The following is a 9,918-nucleotide window of genomic DNA, read 5'->3' as shown; positions in this document are numbered from 1 at the left end:
GTATTCACACTTAGAGTGTATGTCTTCATTGATTGAAGATATACATTACTTCGTGTGTTGCACATCTAAGTCATCAAACTGCATAGGTGTTAGGATGTGTGCCTAATCACAGGACATTCAAGATTCCAAGATATTTAGCTCACACCGCAACTTGCAAAAACTTTTCTCATCCAAGGGCTTAGTGAAGATATCAGCCAATTGCTCTTCTGTCTTGACATGGATGATATCAATGTCTTCCTTCATAACATGATCTCTAAGGAAGTGATGACGAATCTCAATATGCTTTGTCTTCGAGTGCTGAACTGGATTGTTGGCAATCTTGATGGCACTCTCATCATCGCAGTAGAGAGGCACATTCTTTAGGTGTATACCATAGTCCTTGAGAGTTTGCTTCATCCAGAGAAGCTGAGCACAGCAAGATCCAGCAGCAATGTATTCGGATTCGACAGTGGAGAGAGATACACAGTTCTGCTTCTTTGAAGACCAACAGACAAGTGATCATCCCAGAAAGTGACATGTGCCTGATGTGGACTTGCGATCAACCTTGTCACCAGCATAATCAGCATCTGAGAATCCAACTAGATCAAACTCTGAGCCCTTTGGATACCATAATCCTAGTGTTGGGGTGTAAGCCAAATATCGAAGTATTCGCTTCACAGCTAAGTGATGCGATTCCTTTGGTGCCGCTTGGAATCGGGCACACATGCAAACACTAAGAATTATATCTGGCCTAGATGCACATAAATAAATCAAAGAACCAATCATGGAGCGGTATACCTTTTGGTTGAATTCTTTACCATTGTCGTCGGGACCCAGATGAGTTTTGGTTGGCATTGCAGTCTTGCATTCCAAACTTCTTCAGGCAATCTTTGAGATATTTTTCTTGAGAGATGAAGATGTCGTTGCATTGCTGACGGATTTGGAGACCCAGAAAGAACTTCAGTTCACCCATCATGGACATCTGATATTGCTCTTGCATCATATGACCAAACTCATCACTTTATTTCTTATTGGTGCAGCCGAAGATAATGTCATCCACATATATTTGGCACACAAACAGTTCACCGTCATAAGTCTTCGTGAAGAGAGTAGGGTCCAGTGAACCAGGTTTGAAGCCTTTGCTCTTCAGGAAGTCCTTGAGCGTATCGTACCAAGCGCGAGGGGCTTGTTTGAGGCCATACAATGCCTTGTTGAGCTTGTACACCATATCAGGATGTTTTGGATCTTCAAAGCCAGGAGGTTGTGCAACATATACTTCTTCTTCTATCTTTCCATTGAGAAAAGCACTCTTCACATCCATTTGATATAGGAGAATGTTGTGATGATTTGCATAGGCAAGCAGTATGCGAATAGCTTAAAGCCTTGCCACAGGAGCAAAAGTTCATCAAAGTCAATCCATTCCACTTGAGTGTAGCCTTGAGCAACTAGACGAGCTTTGTTTCTGACCACTTGACCATGTTCATCTTGCTTGTTGCGATATATCCATTTGGTGCCAATGATATTGTGCTTCTGAGGATCAGGACGCTTGACCAGTTCCCACACATTGTTCAACTCAAACTGTTGGAGCTCTTCTTGCATGGCTTGAATCCATTCAGGTTCCATGAAGGCTTCAGTCACTTTCGTGGGTTCTGAGATTGAGACGAATGCAAAGTGTCCACAGAAATTGGTGAGTTGTGTTGCTCTTTGTGTGGCTCTTGAACGAGTGAGTGGACCAGGTGCATTGAGGCTATCAATCATCTTCTCAATTTGTACTTCATTTGCAACATGAGGATGAGCAGGACGAAGATTTTGCTCTTGCTGATCATTGTCATCATTTGGGGAATTGCCTTCAGGCTGAGCATTGTATTCAGGTTGATCAGGTGCAGAAATGACAAGTTCCTCTTTAGACAGACTCTCAGAGGGTATGATTTCGCCAGTTCCCATTTGCTTGATTGACTCACTAAGGGATAACTCATCTAGCACATTTGGCAGGTGCTCTCTTTGCGAGCCGTTAGTCTCATCGAACCGCACATCCACAGTTTCAACCACTTTATAGTGAAAGAGGTTGAAGACTTTGTAGGAGTGCGAATCCTTTCTGTAACCAAGCATAAAACCTTCATGTGCTTTCGGTGCAAATTTTGAAGTGTGATGAGGATCCTTGATCCAGCACCTAGCACCAAATACTTCGAGGTAACTTACGTTTGGCTTCTTACCAGTAAGGAGCTCATAGGAAGTTTTCTTCAGAAGCTTGTGAAGATAAACACGGTTGATGACGTGGCATGCAGTGTCAATGGCTTCAGGCTAGAACTTTCGTGGAGTCTTGTACTCATCAAGCATTGTTCGAGCCATCTCACTAAGAGTTCTGTTCTTGCGCTCGGTGATGCCATTCTGCTGAGGTGTGTAAGGTGCAGAGAACTCATGAGTGATACCCATGGTATCCAAGTAGAGGTCAAGGCTAGTGTTCTTGAACTCAGTGCCGTTGTCGATTCTGATGTGCTTGATCTTGACACCGTAGTTCGTCATGGCACGGTTGGCAAAGCGTTTGAAGACATCCGGCACTTCAGTCTTGTAGAGGATTATATGCACCCAAGTGTATCGAGAGTAATCATCAACAATGACGAAGCCATAGAGGCAGGCAGTAGCATCTAGAGTGTAATAGTGAGTAGGGCCAAATAAGTCCATGTGCAGTAGCTTGAAGGGTTGAGACGTGGTCATGATAGTCTTCGAGGGATGCTTGGCTCTTGTCATCTTTCTAGCTTCGCAGGCGCCACACAAATGATCCTTCTTGAACTTGACGCCTTCGATGCCCACAACATGCTTCTTCTTCGTGAGAGTGTGCAAGTTCCTCATGCCAGCATGCCCTAGCCTTCGATGCCAAAGCCAGCATTCTGAAGCTTTTGCTAGAAGACATACGGACATCTGTGGACCTGCTGAGAAATCTACCATATACAGTTCATATTTTCAATATCCTTCAAAGACTAGAGACTTGTTAGATTCCATCAGTACAAGGCAGCGATATTTTCCAAATAGCACAATCATGTTTAAGTCACAAAGCATTGAGACAGACATTAAGTTGAAACCAAGGGATTAAGCATCACTTTGTCCATGTGCTGACCCTTGAGATTGCAACTCTACCTAGGCCCAATACCTTGCTTTTACCAGTGTCAGCGAATGTGACGTGACTTTTGTCACATGGACGTAAGGTTGAGTCCATGAGAAGACTTTGATCACCAGTCATGTGGTTAGTGCATCCGCTGTCCATAATCCATTCTGAAGCATGAGGCGTCGTACCCTACAGTGCAGTTAGGAGGATAGGCTTCACAAAGAGTGTTGTGAAGCATAAACATTTGACGCACAAGACGATTATCAAAGCTTAGATCAAGGTTAGGACTGATAGTATGACTGGCAAGCGATTCAGATACGAAATACATAGTGATACGTCTCCGTCGTATCTACGTTTCCAAACACTTTTGCCCTTGTTTTGGACTCTAACTTGTATGATTTGAATGGAACTAACCCGGACTGACGCTGTTTTCAGCAGAATTGCCATGGTGTTGTTTTATGTGCAGAAAATAAAAGTTCTCGGAATGACCTGAAACTCCATGGAATATCTTAGGATAATTAATAAAAAATCCTCGCCAAAGATGAAGACCAGGGGGCCCACACCCTGTCCACGAGGGTGGGGGCGCCCCCCCTGGGCGCCCCCTACCTCGTGGGCCCCCTGGTGGCCCTCCGACGCCAACTCCAACTCCATATATTGGCTTTCGGGGAGAAAAAAATCACAGAGAAGAAATCATCGCGTTTTACGATACGGAGCCGCCGTCAAGCCCTAATCTCTCTCGGCAGGGCTGGTCTGGAGTTCGTTCGGGGCTCCGGAGAGGGGGATTCGTCGCCGTCGTCATCATCAACCATCCTCCATCACCAATTTCATGATGCTCACCGCCGTGCGTGAGTAATTCCATCGTAGGCTTGCTGGACGGTGATGGGTTGGATGAGATTTATCATGTAATCGAGTTAGTTTTGTTATGGTTTGATCCCTAGTATCCACTATGTTCTGAGATTGATGTTTCTATGACTTTGCTATGCTTAATGCTTGTCACTAGGGCCCGAGTGCCATGATTTCAGATCTGAACCTATTATGTTTTCATGAATATATGTGAGTTCTTGATCCTATCTTGCAAGTCTATAGTCACCTACTATGTGTTATGATCCGGCAACCCCAAAGTGACAATAATCGGAACCACTCCCGGTGATGACCTTAGTTTGAGGAGTTCATGTATTCACTATGTGCTAATGCTTTGTTTCGGTTCTCTATTAAAAGGAGGCCTTAATATCCCTTAGTTTCCAATAGGACCCCGCTGCCACGGGAGGGTAGGACAAAAGATGTCATGCAAGTTCTTTTCCATAAGCACGTATGACTATATTCGGAATACATGCCTACATTACATTGATGAACTGGAGCTAGTTCTGTGTCACCCTATGTTATGACTGTTACATGATGAACCACATCCGGCATAATTATCCATCATTGATCTGGTGCCTACGAGTTTTCCATATACTGGTTCTCGCTTATTTACTTTTCCGTTGCTACTGTTACAATCACTACAAAATACCAAAAACATTACTTTTGTTGTCTTTACTTTTGTTACCGTTACCACCACTATCATATTACTTTGCTACTAAATACTTTGCTGCAGATACTAAGTTTCCAGGTGTGGTTAAATTGACAACTCAGCTGCTAATACTTGAGAATATTCTTTGGCTCCCCTTGTGTCGAATCAATAAATTGGGGTTGAATACTCTACCCTCGAAAACTGTTGCGATCCCCTATACTTGTGGGTTATCAAGACCTTTTTCTGGCACCGTTGCTGGGGAACATAGCTCTATTCTTTGAGTCACTTGGGATTTATATCTGCTGGACACTATGAAGAACTTGAAAGATGCTAAGACCAAGATTTTGCCCTCAACTACGAGGGGAGGTAAGGAACTGCCATCTAGCCTTGCACTAGATTCTCCTTCTGTTATAAGTAAGCTTGCGACACCTAAACCTTCTACTGCTATGAATTCTGATATGTCGCATGTTATTGATGATGCCACTTCTGCTATGCATGATACTTATGATGAAACCACTTCTATGCTTGATACTACTGTACCCCTTGGTGAATTTCTTGATGAGCAAATTGCTAGGTCTAGAGAAAGAGAAATTATTGCACCTGAATACAATGATGAGAGTGATGACGAAAATATGCCTCCTATTCCTGAAGGTTATCTTTTTGATGCAGAATCTTCTGCAGCTATTTTTGCTTGCCAGGATAGATATAAACTTAAGAGGTTGCTAGTTAAATGGAGTAAAGAATCTTTTAGAGATAGAATGAGACCCGACCCTACTTTTGCTACTTCACCTATTTGTGTTCCCGATAAGGATTATTATGATTTTTCTGTTGATCCAGATATAATTACTTTGGTTGAATCTGATCCTTTCTATGGCTATGAATCTGAAACTGTTGTGGCACATCTTACTAAGTTAAATGATACAGCTGCCCTGTTTACTAATAATGAGAGATCGCTCTACCTTTATTTACTCAGAATATTTCCGTTCTCATCAAAGGGTGATGCTAAGATATGGTTTAATTCTCTTTATCCTGGTTGTGTGCAAAGTCCCCAGGATATGATTTATTACTTCTCTGCTAAATATTTCCCTGCTCACAAGAAACAAGCTGCCTTGAGGGAAATATATAACTTTGTGCAAATTGAAGAAGAGAGTCTCCCACAAGCTTGGGGGAGGCTTCTCAAGTTACTTAATGCTTTGCCTAATCATCCTCTTAAGAAACCTGAAATACTTGATATCTTTTATAATGGACTAACTGATGCTTCCAGAGATTACCTGGATAGTTGTGCTGGTTCTCTTTTCAGGGAAAGAACACCGGATGAAGCGGAAATTCTATTGAACAATATGTTGACAAATGAAAATAATTGGGCACCTCCTGAGCCAGCTCCTGAGCCAATTATTGAGCCTATTCCTAAACCAACTCCGAAGAAGAGAGGTGTTATATTTCTCAGTCCTAATGATATGCAAGAGGCAAAGAAATCTATGAAAGAAAAAGGTATTAAAGCTGAAGATGTTAAGAATTTACCTCCTATTGAAGAAATACACGGTCTTAATTTACCACCTGTTGAAGAAGTATATGATCTCAACTACTTATTTACTGAAAGAACCTCCCGATATCCCGACACGGGTAGTAAAGGTAAATTCTCTCTATAGATATGATAAAGCTGAAGTCCCTCCTACTAAAATTGCTAGTCAGTGCTTGGATGAGTTTGATAACTTTATGTTTAAGCAAGATGACTTTAATGCTTATTTTGGTAGACAATTAAAACAAGACGCTTATATGATTAAACGCTTGGGTGATTATATGGCTGATATTAGAGGTGAACTTAAACTTGTTAGCAAACATGCTTCTATGGTTACCACTCAAGTAGAACAAGTACTTAAAGCTCAAAAAGAAGCGCTTGATGAAATGAATAGTAAGAAAAATGATTATGCTATTAGAGTGGCTACTAGAACCGGTAGAATGACTCAGGAACCTTTGTATCCTGAAGGCCATCCTAAGAGAATCGAGCAAGATTCTCAGAGAAATGATATTGATGTACCTAGATCTTCTAAAAGGAAGAAAAAGAAAAATGATAGGACTTTGCAAACTTCTAGTGAACCTATTGCTGAGCCATCTGAGAATCCAAATGATATTTCCATGTCTGATGCTGAAACACAATCGGTAATGAACATGAACCTAGTGAAAATGTTAATGATGATGTTCATAATAATGCTCAACCTAGTAATGATAAGGATGTAGAAGTTGAACCTGCTGTTGATCTTGATAACCCACAATCAAGGAATCAACGCTATGATAAAAGACACTTTGTTGCTAGGAAACATGGTAAAGAAAGGGAACCATGGGTTCAGAAACCCATGCCTTTTCCTCCGAAACCGTCTAAGAAAAAGGATGATGAGGATTTTGAGTGCTTTGCTGAATTGATTAGACCCATCTTTTTGCGTATGCGATTAACTGATGTGCTCAAAACAAATCCTTATTCTAAGTATATGAAGGATATTATTACTAATAAAAGAAAGATACCTGAAGCTGAAATTTCCACGATGCTTGCTAATTATACTTTTAAGCGTGGAATACCAAAGAAACTTGGAGATCCCGGAGTACCTACTATACCATGCTCCATTAAGAGAAATTATGTTAAAACTGCTTTATGTGATCTTGGAGCCGGTGTTAGTGTTATGCCTCTCTCTTTATATCGTAGACTTGACTTGAATAAGTTGACACCTACTGAAATATCTTTGCAAATGGCTGATAAATCAACTGCTATACCTGTCGGTATTTGTGAGGATGTGCCTGTTGTGGTTGCAAACGTTACTATTTTAACGGACTTTGTTATTCTTCATATTCCCGAGGATGATAGTATGTCTATTATTCTTGGAAGACCTTTCTTTAATACTGCAGGGGCTGTTATTGATTGCAACAAAGGCAATGTCACTTTTCATGTTAATGGCAATGAGCACACGGTACAATTTCCGAGGAAACAACCTCAAGTTTGTAGTATCAACTCTATTGGAAAAATTCCATCGATTATATTTGGAGGTTTTGAATTTCCTCTCCCTACTATCAAGGAAAAGTATGATATTCTTATTGTTGGGGATTTTCATATCCCCGTTGAGGTAACTTAGTGCTATTCGAAATTTCTCCGATTCCGTGTTAATCGGAATGAGTTTGTTAACAAGACTTGATCAACCTTGTTAGTCGATTCTTTCTGATGAGCACGAGATGGATGAAACTAGAAGCACAACCTTCTGTACCCTCTTTATATTTTTTGTTATTTAGTAGAAATAAAGTAAAATAGTATTTTTCTGTCTGTCCCCTGACTTATTCGTGCAATATAAAAATATCCCGAAAATAAAAGTCCTCAAAATGCCATGCCAATTTAATATGATTTTTTGGGAATATTTAAGAATTTACTGTGCAAAAATCACCGCGGGGGGATCTGCCACCTGGTCACGAGGGTGGAGGGCGCGCCCTACCCCCCTGGGCACACCCCCCTGCCTCGTGGGCCCATGGTGGCCCTCCTCCACTTATCCTTGCACCCATATTCTTCCTCTGTCTCACACAAACACGAAAAACAACTCAAGCACGAGTTCCAGCCCCCGTTGCTGTGATTTTCGATCTCCTTGCTCAAAGCACCTCTCGCAAAACTGTTTGGGGGGGGATTGTTCCTTGGTATGTGACTCCTCCATTGGTCCAATTAGTTTTTGTTCTAGTGCTTTATTCATTGCAAATTTGTGCTGCATAGGTGACCATGTTCTTGAGCTTGCATGTCAAATTTATATGGTTCCAAGTAGTTCCAATGCTTTATATAGGCTCTAGGCAGTTGTAGGAGTTGTTGCTATCAATTTTATTGAAGTTGGTTCACTTTTATTCGAAGTTACTAAAATTTTCAAAAATTTCTCAGAGGAAGTAATATGTTTAGGAGGATGTTCCAAGGTGGCCCTTCAAGGAAGCAAGGTCCCAGGCTTGCAATACGTGATGCCGATGAGGAACCACCAAGAGATGCTCCTGTGAGGCCCTGTGAATGGCCTTCGGAAAATTTTATGAATCAAGTGGGAATCAAAGAAGAATTTAGCGCATATTTGCACAACGCCGGTCTTGAGGACTTTGAAGCTGACAAATGACCCCAGTATCATGATCTCACAAGTTCATTTGTGAGGAGGTTTGAGTTTTCATCTTCGCGTAATTCTCCTTCAGTCATGTTTGACCTTTATGACAAATCTTATACCATGGACTTAGAGGATTTCACTTCTGCTTGCAAACTTCCATCGTGAGGTAGTGTCAGGGATCCCCCTAAATCTGAATATAGAGACTTTCTTGCTAGAATAACGGTGGGGGAATCTAGAGATATAACACAAGCCACTTTAGGGAGTATTCACTTTCCTGCTATACATTATTTTGCTCTCTTCATAGGTAGATGCATAAATGCTAAGGATGAAGCATGTCACATGTGTGTCCCCGATCTCAGCATTCTCAGGAGTGCTGTGTTAGGAGACCAATCTTACCATATGGAGCCATTGTAGCTCGTAGGTTGCATCAGAATAGACATAACGGAGATTTCTTTGGAGGAATTTATGCAACCCGCTTAGCTAATTTTCTTGAGATAGACATTCGTGAGGGTGATATGGAGTTACCCCCTTCTTATTTAGATTTTGATTATATGGTTCCTCACCAGTTTGTTGAGAGGACAGAACTACCTCTCCAGTATCGACTAATCTTTAACAAACATCATGTAGTCCACATTGCTCTTCCTGCCCCTGCCTTCTTTGATTTTCAGACAAAAGAAAGATATATTATTACCAGATAGGAGGCAGATGAATACGAGAGGAGAGCGGAGGCAGCTAAACGCTACGCTGCAGCTCAGGAGGCAATAGCCGCTGCGTGACAATATGACCCCAGCTTCACCTACGGGTATCCGCCAGGCCATCCCTGGCAATAGACCAACTTAGCCAAAAGCCTAAGCTTGGGGGAGTACGTATTTCCCACCGACATTACATTTATGTTCACACACACTTATTGCTAGATGTTGGTGCTCATACTTTTTCACTGTAATATCCATGCTAGATTATTTTCTTTTTCCTGCTTTCTTCTTGTGTGTTTGATAAACTTAGAGCCCATATTACTTGTCTTCTCTCTTGAGTTGAATGCTTGCAGATTCCAGCTTAGTCCAATGCACGTGCACCCTTATTATTATACACTCCGTTCGGTCGTGCAAGTGAAAGGCAATAATGATGATATATGATGGACTTATTGGGGTGAGAAAATCTGGTATGAACTCGACCTCTCTTGTTTTTGTAAATATGATGATTCATCATTCCTGAGTCAGCTA

The sequence above is a fragment of the Triticum aestivum genome, chromosome 2B (assembly GCF_018294505.1).
Source record: "Triticum aestivum cultivar Chinese Spring chromosome 2B, IWGSC CS RefSeq v2.1, whole genome shotgun sequence".
Classification (NCBI taxonomy): domain Eukaryota; kingdom Viridiplantae; phylum Streptophyta; class Magnoliopsida; order Poales; family Poaceae; genus Triticum; species Triticum aestivum.
Note: the sequence above shows the minus strand (reverse complement) of the source record.